The sequence below is a fragment of the Microcaecilia unicolor genome, chromosome 5, assembly GCF_901765095.1.
Source record: "Microcaecilia unicolor chromosome 5, aMicUni1.1, whole genome shotgun sequence".
In the NCBI taxonomy this organism is placed as follows: domain Eukaryota; kingdom Metazoa; phylum Chordata; class Amphibia; order Gymnophiona; family Siphonopidae; genus Microcaecilia; species Microcaecilia unicolor.
The window spans coordinates 48,235,106-48,251,405 of record NC_044035.1 but is presented as its reverse complement, the minus strand read 5'-3'; positions in this window follow the sequence as shown (position 1 = coordinate 48,251,405).

Below are 16,300 nucleotides of genomic sequence, written 5' to 3'. Positions count from 1 at the left end.
AGGCTGCACTCTCAGTTAGTTGTTTATTGTTTCAGTTCAATCTATGTTATGTCCTCGCCGTTTCGAGGCCCAATTGACCAATGTTCATTGTTTTGAGAGAGCCTGGTTGCTAGGGTTACCCATATGTGAGAACAAGTAGCCTGCTTGTCCTTGGAGAAAGCGAAGATACTTACCTGTAGCAGGTATTCTCTGAGGACAGCAGGCTGATTGTTCTCACAAACCTGCCCACCTCCCCTTTAGAGTTGTTGTTTGTTTGTTTATATGCTTTTCGATTAAACTGAGGAGGCATGCTCACGCGACGGATGGGAAGTCATCCGCACATGTGCAGTGTGCGCGCTTTGCGCGCCAGAAGGCTCTGGCAAAACGTTTTATTTTGCTGGTGAAAAATTTGCTGTTTCCTGGCCTGACGCGGACGTCAACCCACATGTGAGAACAATCAGCCTGCTGTCCTCAGAAAATACCTGCTACAGGTAAGTATCTTCACTTTTTCCAGAACCCTGCAATGATGGTCCCTAAACTCAAGTGAGACTCCCTCTATCCAAGAGAAGCTGAGTCCTGTTTTTGCAATACCCTAAATCCTGGCTAGCTGAGAATTGAATGCCTGAGCCAACAATCTCAATGAAGCACTGGCCCAGCCTTGAACCAGTTGGATTTTAAATGACAAACACATTGTTAGAAGCCATTTTTCCTATTATGAAAAATAAAATACAGCAAATGTCTGATGAAACTGCATTTCTTTGAGTATATCACCATTTTTTTTTACAATAAGTTCTAGGAGTGTCAGGTGCTCTTTGGCTTAAATGTAAACTTGCCCAAGACCTCTACGGTACCCTGAACAGTTTTGCAACATAGAATCACTGAGACTTTGAAATAGGAGACAGTAACTAATTCTAATTATTTCTCATCACTTTACTAGCAATGTATTCACCTCCACCTCCACCTCCCAACTTGCTGATCAGGAGAAGGGGGTGGGGAGGTACGGAGGTTGTGCTTCATGTAGGACCACAGAGCTGCATAAAACTTCCCTCATGCTCCTTGGTCTATGTCTCTTTCATGGTATCAAACATCTTTTCCTGTTTTCAAAGAGAGGCAGAATGTAGGAGGTTTGCAATTGGTTGTCCAGGCCCATGGAGTCTGTAGTTGCTATAGCAACTATAATCACCTCTAGTTCACAGGACCCAGGAGCGGTGTCTTGAAGTACTCGGCGGCGAGCTCACAGCTTGAATGAGTGAGCGAGGGAAAGACAGGGAATATCAGACAGTATTTTGTTTCTAATGATATTTTCTTTTAAGAAAAAACACAGCATTTGAATAAACTTCACATTTTAGGTAAGCCACTTTCTTCTTACTACTCTTAAGTAATGAGGACTCTAATAATTTAAGGCTGCTAAGTATTGCTTTATTTAAATGCAGCCTTTTCTTTCATTTCTTTCTAAAGAATTGTGTATGAGGCAGATAACAAAAGTGGTAACATCAGAGAGAGATTCTTTGAGAGGAAGCATCTGAAAGGCATGTCCTTTCTGAATGGGTCTGTGCGCTGAATACTGGTACAGACCTCTGGGGTGGACCAGCTCAAGAGAAAAAGGAAGAAATACAAAACATAAGTGAGCCAGAAGGTTTTTGGGAATAAGACTTCAAGTTCTGACAGATTTAAGCTGAGTTTCAGCTGGACGAAATACAAGGAAAGGAAAGAAGACTTTTTAATTGCTACAAATGAGTTGCTTCTAGTACCCTTGCAGTACAAACAATATCACAAGCCTGGGGGAAAAAAGACACAACTGAGCAATGGAAAATATTTAAAGACTTTGCAGCTTGCAAGTGAACTGAGGATATCTGCCTCTGCAAAGTTGAATCGCTTTCTGGTGCTATCATTAGAATAAACCTCATATGCATACAGTGGTGGGATTCTGGATTACATTTTCTTTGTGCAAACTTTATACCTTTGATTTCTTCAGACATTACCAAGCAGTAAAAAAGTAACAGGACATTGTATATTTCAATATTTTGTTATTTTGATGTACTACAAAGGAATTTTATCAAATTTGGCTGTTCGTTTTGTGGGGAAGAAGAGTTGTTCTCTTTTTGTCTTGTTGACATGAAGATTTTTAATTTTCAGTAGTTTTCAGAGGCACTGTGATATACTTCTTGAAGGTGGAAAAACATTTTTTCATACATCTGCCCAGTCTTCACACTGGACAGTTCGTTCTACACAGGACCAACATGAGCCGTTACCAGAAGAGGTGTAAAAGGCAGCTAAGCAAAGTTGCTCGGTATTTCTACCGGCTTGTTACTGGAACACTGGTACAAGGTAGGAAGACTTTGCCAAACTAATTACTTCTCCCTCAAAAAAACCAAACGAAAAATAAACAACTCCCCATTAGTATGGAGAGGAGAGACAAAGTATCACTAAGCTGCCTTGGTACAAAATCACAGGAAGCTGTGATGCACAGTATAGCTTGCTGTCTCTTTCAGGATTACTTGAGAAATTTACAGTACTAAAATAGATTCTGTCCATTTGTTTTCACTAAGAGGAAAAGGAAAAACATATTACCAAAGTCTTTTTCCACATTGAAGGTGATCATTTCAAATGGACTCGTTTTGATTTTCTAGGAAAGAAAGAAATTAAAGTTTTCCTTTACTGTACAACTACAGGTGATTGATTTGTTAGCTATTTATCTAGATTAAACAATGGATGGTTTGTCTAGAACAGTGCTCACGGCCATGACCCCATGATAGCAGCCAACTACAATTTGTGTGATACCCTGGAGGTGCAGAGTATGACGTCCTATGGAGAGCCCACTCAGGTCATGATCTAAATATGGGTTTTGTGACTCCATTTGGAGTCCTGATCCACAATATAGAAAGCTTTGATGTAGAAGGTGTCCTAGCTTAATAAGGATGCATGCATGTATTCATCATTGTTTTTCAAATGATTTCTATAAAATTAAAGCAGAAGTGTGCACAGTAGGGGTGGGCACCTAAACATTTTCAGTGTTTTTTTTATAATTGTCAAACAAATGTTAAGAGTGTACACAGTTTTCTTAAAGAGGTCACACTATTCGCACATAGTGCGCACTCTTTTCCAAGGGGCATACATATGCAAGCTAGTACACATGTACAAGTAATGCAGACAATTAGTGAATAATAGTCTTTTAAAATGACTGCACAGGTTTTAGAGGAAGCCACTTATTGGAAGGAAAGATCCTCTGCTTTATGGAAGTCTGCTCCATTATTGCCAGCACTGTGAAGCTCATTGCTAATTGTTATATTAAGGGTTGGATATTAGTCTACTGTCTTTTAGTTTAAGACATTTAATTTTTTTAATGGTTTAAATAATAATTGCTCTGAATATTGTGTTTTGGGGGTCATGGTCTGTGCAAATGTAAGAACATCTGTGCTCCTTCGGCAGGGATGTGCCTCGCCCTCCTCATTCAGACTTATTGGCTGACAGCAGGGCAGTCATTGCGGCACTGAGTGATTCTGTGGGAATCAGGCAGTCACCTTCACTGTCAGTGTTGCTTAGGACTAAATACATAATGAGCCTTTAAAATGTGTATATTTTTAGTGTAAGTCCTTGTCAGACCACAGTGTTGTAAGATATAAAACTATTTTTCTGACTGATAACAAGAAATTGGTGTTTGTGATGCAGGGCAGGCATACACTGTTTCATTGATTCTGAGTGTACAATATTTCTGTTTATCAATAAATATAACAAAAAAATGTTAAGTTTGGCAGTGTCTGAATGTGAGAGATATTTAAGAATTGTGTAAATCTAATCTTTCTGCAGATAAATTGGGAGAAGCTGATAGTTTATGTCAAGTGACTACTACCCAAGTTCTAGTCACGCTTACTTTCTCATGTTTTTTAATCTCTTAATTATCATATGTGCCACTTGGTTGAGGTGTTACTTTGATTTTTATCTACACTGCCTGTGCAAAAAACAATGCCTAGGTTGGGTCTCAAGTGTGACATTTGTTTCTTTTAGTGCTTTGAACAGAATTTTCAACAGCCTTTGATTCAGTTCTTCATCTTTCTTTATGGGAAACAATGGGCAAATCTCTGATGATACCTACTATATTACTCTAATAATGATATTTCTTCTTGCACTCTAGATGTGTCATGGATTCTGCTTTCTGGGGGTTTTTCCCCCCATTTTCTTTCTAAAGCAAATTTGTTTGAATCCAGAGCCCAATATGTCCATTGTAAAGTCTTTTGCAAGTACGGCATACATGCTTATTAAAACTGAGTTCAACATAGAACTTTTTTTAAAAAGCTGGCATGTAAGGCAATGTCATTACTGCTATTAAAATTATTATTTCTAGAAGTTTGAGAGGTTATTTTTTATAGGTCTTTCCTATTTTTTGAGAATGAAATTGCTTTATATTACCTGTGGGGTCCTTTTACTAAGGTGCGCTGAAAATGGCTTGGGGTAGTGTAGGTGCGGGTTTTGGGCACGTGCTGATCCATTTTTCAGCATGCCTGTAAAAAATGCCTTTTTAAAATTTTTGCTGAAAATGGACATGCGGCAAAATCAAAATTGGCGCGTGTCCATTTTGGGTCTGCGACCTTACCACCAGCCGTTGACCTAGTGATAAAGTCTCATGCGGTAACCGGATGGTAATGACCTATGCACATCAAAAGCCACTTTGCGCTCATCTGAAAATAAAAATTATTTTTTCAGACAAGCGTATCGGATGCGCACCAAGAGCCATGCAGTAGCCAGTCGGTAACTCCATTTTGGCACACATTGGGCGCACATAGATGCTTACACAGCTTAGTAAAAGGGCCCCTGTATTTCTTATCAAGTGTAAAGTTTATGTTATTCAAAACTCTGGGGTCCTTTTACTAAGGTGCACTGAAAAATGGCCTGCAGTAGTGTAGGTGCGTGTTTTGGACACGCACAGAATCATTTTTCAGTGCACCTGTAAAAAATGCCTTTTTAAAATTTTTTCTGAAAATGGAAATGCAGAAAAATGAAAAATTGCCACACATCCATTTTGGGTGTGAGACCATACCACCAGCCATTGACCTAGTGGTAAAGTCTCACGTGGTAACTGGGCGGTAATGACCTATGCGTGTCAAATGCCACTTGGTGCGCCCAATATGCTCGTCCAAAAATAAACATTATTTTTCAGATGCACATATCGGACGCGCACCAAAAATGAAATTACCACATGAGCCACACGGCAGCCGGGTGGTAACTCCATTTTGGTGCGCGTTGGGTGTGCGTAGACACTTATGCAACTTAGTAAAAGGGTCCCTCTATAAATAAAATCATGTAAAATTTATTATTTCTCAAAATAAGTTAAACTTGTCTATTGAATTTTTCTGCAGAGTTAAGCATCTTTTATCTCTAACCATGTGGCTTTTTCTATATTTAAGGTAATAAATATAACAATCAAAGGAAATTGATTATATGAGCTGCATTACATATAACATAGTATGTGATGGCAGATAAAGACCTGAATGGTCCATCCAGTCTGCCCAGCCACACTCATTATCAATTCATGATTAAACCAGCAATGAATCTGATATAAAATACTTAATCATGGTCTTTCTTTTGGCATTTCTGGAACTTAGCAAACCAAAAGAAAAAAAGCAGATCAAAAAAGGCAAAAAAATGGAACAGGAGGGTAACAGAAGTGGTTTATTGCAAGGTGGCCACGTTTTGCCCTCAGGCTGCGTCAGGGATACAAAAAACTACAAAATAAAAATACATAATGAATAAAACATAAACATCACATAGTATATTTTATAATAAAACATATCTAAAAACACAAATCATATAAGATAAAAACATCCTTAACAAAGCTTGCCCGCTTGTAGCAGTTCACAATGGTTGCCTGTGTAACATGATTCCAGGCTTCTTTCTGCATATGTAGGGAATCCAACAGTGATAGATTACGAGCCAGTTCAACAGCATGTTTATCCTTGCCACTCTGGTCATTCATAATGCTCATCAGATGACGTAGAACAAGAGCCCGATAATGTTGTTTGAAATTGGCTATTATGCCTGATCCATAGGTTGGATCAGAAAGGTAGTGTTTGGTGGCAGGAAGACCACCTTGATGTTAGACAGCCTGACATCATCACTGTGTGCAGCACAATTATCACAAAGCAACAAAATCTGACGCGTTTGTGCCCGCATTCTAGTGTCTAACTTCTTTAGCCACTGCTTCCAAATTTCCCCAGTCATCCATGAATTTGCCTTAGCCTCGTATGACACAGGAAGTCACTTAACATTCTTGAAGCAATGGGGCTGTTTGCTCTTTCCAATGACGAGTGGTTCCAACTTCTCACTCCCATCCATATTGCAGCAAAGGAGGATCGTCAGTCGGTCCTTCAACGTTTTACTTCATGTAGTTTCGGCTTGTTTGAATGCAAGTGTTCCATCAGGAATCGCTCTCCAGTAGAGACCGTTTTCGTCAGCATTGAAAATGTCACGAGGTGCAAACTCGTTCAAGGTGGTAGGAAGAACTGAAACAACCCAATTTTCAGCACCAAAGTCATCAGCGTCTTGTTTTTCACCATGCTGTTTCTTGAATTTTATGTTGTTCCTGTCCTACCATCTTTCCAACCATCCAACAGTGGCTTTGAATTCAGTTAGTCCAAGACTTTCAGCTAGCTGATTAGCTTTCTCCATAAGCAGTGGACCACTGACAGGAAACTGTCTGCTCCTGACTTGAGAAAACTACCGAAGAAGAGCATCTTCTACATCCTCAGCTTTTCCTGCCCGTTTACGTTTCCTATGTGGATTTGTATTGTTTTGCCAGTCTTCCAGAAGCTGATCTTTCTGCTTCAAGATACGTGAAATTTGACTGGGATTGACACCATATTCTTTAGCAATAGATGCTTTACTTTGTTTTCTAATTTTTTTAAGAACTTCTATTCGTTCAGCCAGTGTTAAAGTCTTATAGTTGTGCGATGACGATGACAACTCCAGTGTACACTCTAACAACATTCTTTCGCTGCCTGTGGCAGTTAACAAATGAGATTTCAAATTTATCACCCCTTTGTCACGTGCCAATCGGCTTCCATATTCCATGCATGCGCTTAAGCAGAGTCTTTCCTGCAGAGGAGCGGTCTTAAACCATGCATATAAGCGAATCTTGCACTTATCAGTGGTGCACTAAACTGAAGTTTGTCCTCATAGAAATTGATGACACCAAAAACAGGACCGAAGTACGGCATGCAGTTAAACAGAGTATGCGCTTATCCGACGTGCACTTAAATGGAGTACTCTGTATTTAAAGCAAGCCAAGCTGTTTAAACAGTGCACACCACAATCTAAATTCCATATGGAGTATCTTATATTCTACCTTACATAAGTGCTTCCCAAGCTTACTCAGCAGACTTCGCAATGCTATGTTGACTGGCAGCATTATAACAGACACTCTGAGTGGTCCTTTAAATATCCCCTTTGAGAGTTCAAAGGTCAAACAGAACTCCAGAACAGGACCCCAATAATCCAAACAAAAGTGTATATGAAATACTATGGCCATCTCAAAAACAGGTGAGTGAAAATAAAAGTGAAAAAAACTTAAAAAGCAGGGATAATTTTATAAAAAGAATTCTGTCATGTGACATTTCCAGGCAAAGGATGTAGAACAAGCATTGCATACATGCAGTGACATATACTGACCAACAGGTGGCTGATTTAAACAAACATTGGATTGAGAAGCACATATTGACAATCTGCTGGCAGTACTATAAAAACACTGAGAGATCAGTTTCTTGATTCAACCCAAAAGGTTTAACAGTCTTAAATTTATAAATCAAACGTTGTTCAGCTTGCAATAGCAATTTGTTCACATCTCCACCTCTCCAATTTGAATATATTCTTAAAAGAACTAAAAATCTTAACTGGTTAAAATCATGTTTCAATTCACACATGTGTGCCACTAAAGGTTTATCTAATACCTCTCTTTTTATTGCGCTTTTATGTTCTAAAATGCGCTTAATAAATGCTTTTATAGTTTTACCAGTGTAGATAAGCCTGCATGGGCAAATTGCTTCATATATTATTTGTGAAGTTTTACAATTTGAGTAATGTATTAACAGATATTTTTCTCCTGTAACAGGGTGTTCAAAACATTTTGTTTTCAGATTGACCGGACAAACGAAACAATTTAAGTATGGGTAATAGGCCTTACTCGACACTTACAAGGTGGGACTGGTAATGCTGATGGTGACAAAAAATCCTTCAAATTCTTATTTCTTTTGTATGCTATCAACAATTCTTTATTTGCAAAAGATGGAATGTTCTGGATCAACGGCCAATGAGATCTTAATATTTTAATGATATCAGAAGATAGATAATCATAAAGTGCAAATAACTTTTTGGTCATTATTTTTATTTTCCTTATTCTGCCCACATACATATATTCCTGGGAACTTTAAGGATACTTATGGTTGGCTTGAAAGGGAGAAGGAAGGGTGGAGGGGGGAAGGTGGTTGTTTGGGGGTTGAGAGTTAAAGGGGAGGGGGGACGATCACACTACAAGCAGAGTCTGTAAATCAGAGTGAAAGTGATCAAGGGGCCTGTATGAATACAAAGAGGACAGGAGGCACCACTGGAGATATATATCACTCGTGTGAGGCTGGGCACCTGGGAATGTTTAATGTTAAACTGCAATAGCTGCAATTGATTGAGAAAAATTGGATGGATGAGTGGATCACCTATTGGTAGCATTAGAATAATCTTGGAATGTTTGTGGAATTAATTCCCCGATAAAATGTACAAAAATATTGGGAGCCTTGAATTGCCATAAAGCTGATAATATTTGTCTCCAGGACACCAGATTATCTTCTTTAGGAGCATCAGAAGCTGAAACTTTGCTGGGTGGGGGAAGTATTTTGTTCACCATCAGAAGGTTGCAAAGGAGGAGTAGCCATTTTGATAAGCAAGACGGAGCATTGTACAGTGCACCAGATATTTCAGGACATGTGAGGCCATTATTTGGGAGTGCAATTGAATTTACATGGCAGAGACCTAATATTAGTGGAAGTATATGGCCCAGTTCCTAAAGAACCAGCCTTTTATACGCATCTACTACACAAATGCAGTTGGTTTCTAGGCTTGCCACTGGTGGTAGCGGGAAACATGAATATGGTCATGGATCCCTCGCTGGACCGCTCTTCTAGAACGTGCACTAGCAACCCAAAAGACAAGAATGATTTACAGATCTTCAGTGAGGCAGTGGGACTGTTGGACCCTTGACATGTTTTGCACCCCAAGGAGTGTGATTACACCCATACATCTCGGGCCCATCACACACAGTCTCGACTAGATTACATCTTAATGCACAGTCATCTTTTTTCATACGTGTCATTAGCGGCAGTAGGGAAGTTGATTATGAAACAGGCCCTTATTTCAGTCAAAAGCCAAATTGGAGATTTCCCTCATACCTATACCTCTCAGGAGAGTTTTTGCTCTACTTGCAGGAGCAATGGAAAGACTTTGGGAGGCATAATAGCCAATGTGGGACTGATCCCAAACTTTATTGGCCCACAGGGAAGGCGGTAATGTGGGGAGCCATTAGTCAGTGCATGTAAGAAACGTTTAGCACAAGGAATTGTCACACTGGAACGTAATTTAAGGGCAGCAAAAATTAAAACATAAATTGCTCGACCGACTCCTGCTGCTTATGATACCTTGCATGTGACTCGCATAGCGTTAAACTCTTACATACAAGATCGTACTATTCTAATTCTATCGCTATGGCAACAAAACTTGGAAATTGTTGGCCCAAGTGACTAAAACCAGGGGGAGGGTGCATTACATTCCCACTATCTGCACCTCGGGGGGGGGGGGGGTGCATAACCAAAATGGATGAAATTGCGGACACTTTTGTGGCCAGTTTTGAGCATTGTATGCACAAAAGGAATTGCCTCTTGATTTTACTACGGAGGTGCAGCATTATTTAAGTAGGTTGGGTATGTCACACTTTTCAGCTGAATTTCAGCTTACTTTGAACAGACCTATAACCGCCAAAGAACTGCAGGAGGCAATTTGAAATCTTAAACTACACTTGGCCCCTGGTCCAAACGGGTTCACAGTGGAGTACTACCGGATACTTTCCATGCAGTTGTTAGTGCCTCTGCTGGACTATTATAAAGCAGTCACATCTTCAAGAAAGCTGCCTCCACATCTAATACAGCACTGATCAGCTTAATTCCAGAAACCAGGCTTCCCATCTGGCGTTGGGTCTTCCTGCTATAATAGATCAAGATCAGACTGGATTTGTAAAGGGTCGTCAATCTGTATTAAATGTGCGCAAAGCATTGTTAGCTCTGGCTTACTGTACACTCCATGAACACTCCATGATATCCCTTTCCTTTTGGTGAGCCTGGATGCATAACGCGCATTTGACCATATGCAATGGCCATTCCTGTTTGCCACCATATCATATGTGGGTATTTCAGGATGGTTTTAAAGAGTGGTAGAAACATTTTATATAGATCCACAAGCAGCACTTCTGATCAATGACATACAAATGACTGCATTCCCTGTTTTTTTTGTGGCACTCATCAGGGCTGCCCTCTTTGACCCTCACTTTTCCTTATTGCTTTAGAACCCTTCCTTTGTATGATTAGAAGCACCCCAGAATTAAGGGAAGTGATGATTAACCAACAAGTTATCAAAGTAATGGCCTTTGTAGATGACTTGTTATTAAGCATGACAGACCCTCATGAATTGGTAGATCAGCTTCTCCTGCTCTTATCAGCTTATGGTAGATTGTCAGGATTTAGCCTTAATATTACTACTACTACTACTATTTAGCATTTCTATAGCGCTACAAGGCATACGCAGCGCTGCACAAACATAATATGGTAAAATCTCAGGCTCTCCCTTCTACTTTACAAATACAGGACTCATGGAGAAGAAAATTGCCATTTAGCTGGGCTGAGGGTTACATTAAATATTTGGAGGTTATTGTTTCAACCAACCTGTCTGAGATGTATGTGAGGAATGTACAACCACTACTAGCTCATTCTAAAAGAGTTCTGGGAATGTGGCGTGCTTATCCAGTATCCTTACTTGGGAGGATAGCGTTGTTTAACTTGATATTAGCACCCAAATGGATGTACACTTTTCAGATGCCTCCATTATACTTATAGGTGTGGGATGAGTGCACCTTCCTTGAATATTTACAAGAGTATTTGTGGCAAGGAAAGCAACCACACTTGCCAATCTCTATAATACATAAGCCCCAGTCACATGGTGGGTTGGGTTTAATTAATATGAGATACCAAGTGACATGAGACACATCAATGATTGGTACCAAGGGAGAGAAGACTTTTCAGTGACAAGTTTGGAAACTTCTTTGTTTAATAAAACTCATTTTAGTTGGCACCTACACACAATACCAGGAAAAAGTCCAACTTTGCTCTATTTGAATCCATTTCTGCAAATGACATGGGCTGCCTGGCGTTGGCTTTGTAGACAAGATCATTTTTCAGCTTCAGTGACCCCATTCTTGGATCTGTGCCACAATCCAGATTTTCCAGCAGGAACAGACTTATTTGCTAGATGGAGATCTCTTGGGATTCATTACTTATCACACCTTCTTACGGATGATGGCCGTTTGCAATCATTTGAGGATCTTGGTACTAAATATAGTTTACCACCTGGAGACAGATTTGCATACTATCAGCTTGCTCACTATGTACACACACTACCTTAGAAAGATTTATGCAAGGATGCACAAGACACTATTAATGAGTCACTTATGTTAATCTCTCAACACGTAGTGCCTTTGGCATACCATTATAAATACTTAAAATATTCATCAGAGGAATTGGATTTTGCTTGTCTGGCACAACAATGGACAGTAGACTTGGCAGTGCCCCTGATGGCTACCAACATCCAAAAAAGTCTCCACACAGTGAGGAATTTCATAGTTAATGTGGCATTGTGGGAATTACAATATAAATTTGTGTTACAACTTTTTATTTCCCCCCGTTGTGCTTCCAGGGCCAAAATTTCAGACACTGGATGCTGCCCAAAATGCCACCACGATCCACTGACCCTGGGGCATATGTTCTGGTCTTGCCCTGCGCTCCAAGGGTTTTGGAATTAGCTGAAACAGATGGTAAGGGCGCAAGGGCCTTTTATCATCAGACTGAATCCTAAAATCTTGTTTGAGGAATATAGACTACCCACTCCTGCCACACCAGGTCTGTTAGACTTTCTCAGACGTTCAGTAATAATGGCAAAGATGGTGATTTTACTAGAGTGGCGGGAACGTCGGGCATCAACCTTGTCTGCTTGGAGATCACATATGATTGAACCAGGGGCATAGCTACGTGGGGCCATGGGGGCCTGGGCTCCCGTAGATTTGGCCCTGGACGCCCCTGCCGACGACCCTCTCGACCCCCCTCCCGCCTTCAACCCACCATCACCGCCTGCTACCTTTGCTGATGGAGGACCCCAACCCCCGCCAGCCGAGGTCTTCTTCTTCCTTCGTTCTGTTTCTGAGTCTGACGTCCTGCACATTGTATGTGCAGGGCGTCAGACTCACAGAAACAGAACAAAGCCCTGCAGATCGCAAGGCTTTGTTCTGTTTCTGAGTCTGATGTCCTGCACGTACAACGTGCAGGACATCAGACTCAGAAACAGAACGAAGGAAGAAGAGGACCTTGGCTGGCGGGGGGTGGGGTCCCCCGCCAGCTAAGGTAGGCAACGGCGGGGGAGGGTTGGCGGCAGGAAGGGGGTCGAGAGGGTCGGCGGCAGGGGGGCGGCAAAGTTGTTGTTGGTTGTGGCGGCGGTGGGGGGGGTCGGCAATGGTGGGGAGGGGTCGGTGGCGCTGGGGGGGGCTAAATTGTGCCCCCCTCATCTCGGGCTCTGGACCTCCTTCCCACCGAAGTCTGGCTACGCCCCTGGATTGAACTACTTTCCCTGGCGCGATGAGCTGTGGAGGATATTTCCTAGGCTAAAGGGAAATATTTTCAACACTGCTGGGAACCTTTTTGGTCCATCTTATTTATTTATTGCATTTGTACCCCACATTATCCCACCTTTTTGCAGGCTCAATGTGGCTTACAGGGTGTTAATATGGTATAGTCATCACATAATCTTAGATACAGTCGGTAATAAACTGGAGGTAGAAGAGGAATTAGTTAGAAGGTATTAGGTAAGGTCGCGTTAGAGGTGTTTTAAAGCATTTGGGTGGTATACAGAGTAGTTTGTTTCATCAAGGATTATTTTTGTAGGCCTTGTTGAAGAGAAATGTCTTCAAAGATTTGCGAAACCTGGTTAAGTTGTCCGTGGTTTTCAGGGTCATGGGTAGTGGATTCCATAACTGTGTGCTTTTGTACGCAAAGGTAGTAGTGTATGCCTGTTTATATTTAATTCCTTTACAGCTGGGGAAGTTCAAATTGAGGAACTTGCGGGCTGATCTTCTGGCATTTCTGGGTGGTAAGTCTATTAGGTTCAGCATGTTGAGTGGGGCCTCTGCGTGAATGATCTTACGCTCTGCAGCCCATAGTTGCCTCCTGAACTGACTGCACTGAACTAATTGGATATGGATTCACCTCTACTCTGTGATGCTTTCTGTTGGGGGGGGGAGGGGAGAGACAGGTTGTGATGCACAGTGAGGTTACTTGTTGAGTTGCTGATATACTGTGTCATTATGATTCAATAACTGTTTTTGAAACTCAATAAAACTCCTGGTTCTCATCTTATCTCTCCCATCGTACCTTCAGAATATACTCTCATGGTTCGTCCTCCTCCCCTATCCCGCTCTCTATTGCAGTTCCTCAGGGATCTGTCCTTGGGCCCCTTCTTTTTTCAATCTACACCTCTTCCTTAGGCTCCCTGATTTCTTCTCATGGTTTCCACTATCATCTTTATGCCGACGACACCCAGCTTTATCTCTCCACACCAGAAATCACCGCGGATACCCAGGCCAAAGTCTCGGCCTGCTTATCCGACATTGCTGCCTGGATGTCCAACCACCACCTGAAATTGAATATGTCTAAGACTGAACTTATTGTCTTCCCACCCAAACCCACTTCCCCTCTCCCTTCACTCTCTGTCTCAGTTGAGAACACCCTCATCGTCCCCGTCTCATCTGCCCGCAACCACGGTGTTATCTTCGACTCCTCCCTCTCCTTTTCTGCGCACATCCAGCAGATAGCCAAGACCTGTCGCTTCTTCCTCTATAACATCAGCAAAATTCGCCCCTTCCTCTCCGAGCACACCACCCGAACTCTCATCCACTCTCTCATTACCTCTCGCCTTGACTACTGCAACCTACTCCTGACCGGCCTCCCACGTAGCCATCTACTCCCCCTTCAGTCCATCCAGAACTCTGCCGCACGTCTTATCTTCCGCCTTAACCGATATACTCATATCACCCCTCTCCTCAAGTCACTTCACTGGCTCCCAATCAGATACCGCATACAGTTCAAGCTTCTCTTACTCACCTACAAATGCATTCGATCTGCGGCCCCTCCGTACCTCTCTACCCTCATCTCCCCTTACGTCCCTACCCGTAACCTCCGCTCTCAAGGCAAATCCCTCCTTTCAGTACCCTTCTCTACCACCTCCAACTCCAGGCTCCGTCCCTTCTGTCTCGCCTCACCCCATGCCTGGAACAAACTCCCTGAGCCCATACGCCGTGCCCCCTCCCTACCCATCTTCAAATCAATGCTCAAAGCCCACCTCTTCAATGTCGCCTTCGGCACCTAATCACTACACCTCCTCTCAGAAAACTTATCTACCCCAACTTGACATTTCGTCCTTTAGATTGTATGCTCTTCCGAGCAGGGACCGTCCTTATTGTTAATTTGTACAGCGCTGCGTAACCCTAGTAGTGCTCTAGAAATGTTAAGTAGTAGTAGTAGTAGTAGTAGTAGTAGTAGTAAATAAAAGTAAAAAGCAGAAGCGAGGCATAAATAGCAATTCCTCAGTAAACCAAATGAAGCAGCAAAAACTGGAACATGGTTTAGCTATGTATACTTTGAGGGGCATTTTTGATATGACATTTAAGTCCAATTTTGGGTGTTTTCCACAAAATATCCAAAATCCGAATAGGAAAGAAGGTCATTTTCAAAAAAAGAAAAACCTCTTATCTTTTTTTTTTTCCGAAAATACCATTTCAAATATGTTTTGTGCTTTGTACTTGTTTTTTTTTTTTAATCATTTTCGAAAGAAAAAAATGTCCAAATGAAAAATGTAGAAAATCAAGCCATTGGGATGTTGGAGGGGCCAGCATATTTACTAGACGGGTCCCCCAGACATCCCAGGAGAGCAATGAGGCAACCTAGGGGGCACTTCAGTGGACTTAAATAAATGCTCCCAGGTACACATCTCACCATTGCTCCCTTATCTTGTCTGCTGAGCCCCCTCCCCAAAATCCACCAAAAACCCACTACCCCCCCAACTGATTACCACTATAATTAGCCCTTATGTGTGAAGAGTACAACTATATGTGGGTACAGTGAGTGGTGAGTTTTGGAGGGGTTTCCACCAGAAGTGTAACATGTAGGAGAAGGTATGGGCCTGGGCCCACGTGTCTGCCCTGCACTGCACCCATCACTAGACTTACTCCAGAGACCTGCATGCTGCTGTAATGGACCTGAGTATAACTCTGAGGCTGGCATAGAGACTGGTAAGTAATGTTTCTAATCACTTTTTTCAGGGGGGGGAGAGGTCAGTGACCACTGAGGGAGTAAGGGGAGGTCATCCCTGATTCCCTCCAGTGGTCATCTGGTCATTTAGAGCACTTTTTTATGCCTTATTTGTTCTAAAAACAGGTCTAGCTCAAAACCTCTTAGTTTTAGTCCTGGACGGTTTTGTTTTGTTCTATTATGGCTGAAAAATGTCTAAATATTAGGAACGCCCAAATCCCACCCTTAACACTCCCCCTTGAGATTTGGATGCGCTGCAGATGAACAGCATAGAAAAACATCTGAAAAATAGGTTCTGAAAATACCGATTTGGATGATTTTGTGAGAAAAATGTCCAAATGCTACTTTATGCCACTTTTTAAACATTTTTCTCTTTCGAACATGAGTCCCCTTGTCACGCAAATAGTGAATATAACCTATGAGAACAGTGAAGTTGCTGTGTTTGTTGAATTGGTTACTGGTCTCCAACCAAACAGAACAGTGATGAGTTGGGTCACTTTGAAGCAAAGATGAACCTGAGGCTGGTTGCAGTTCCTGATGAACAGATATATGTCTCTACCACAACAGAATGCTGGTCATCCCATGGGAAATTTTACATTGAGGTAACTGTCCACTGGATCAATAGAGTCTTAGGAAGTCTTCTTCTCTGGCCTTGACTGAAGGGT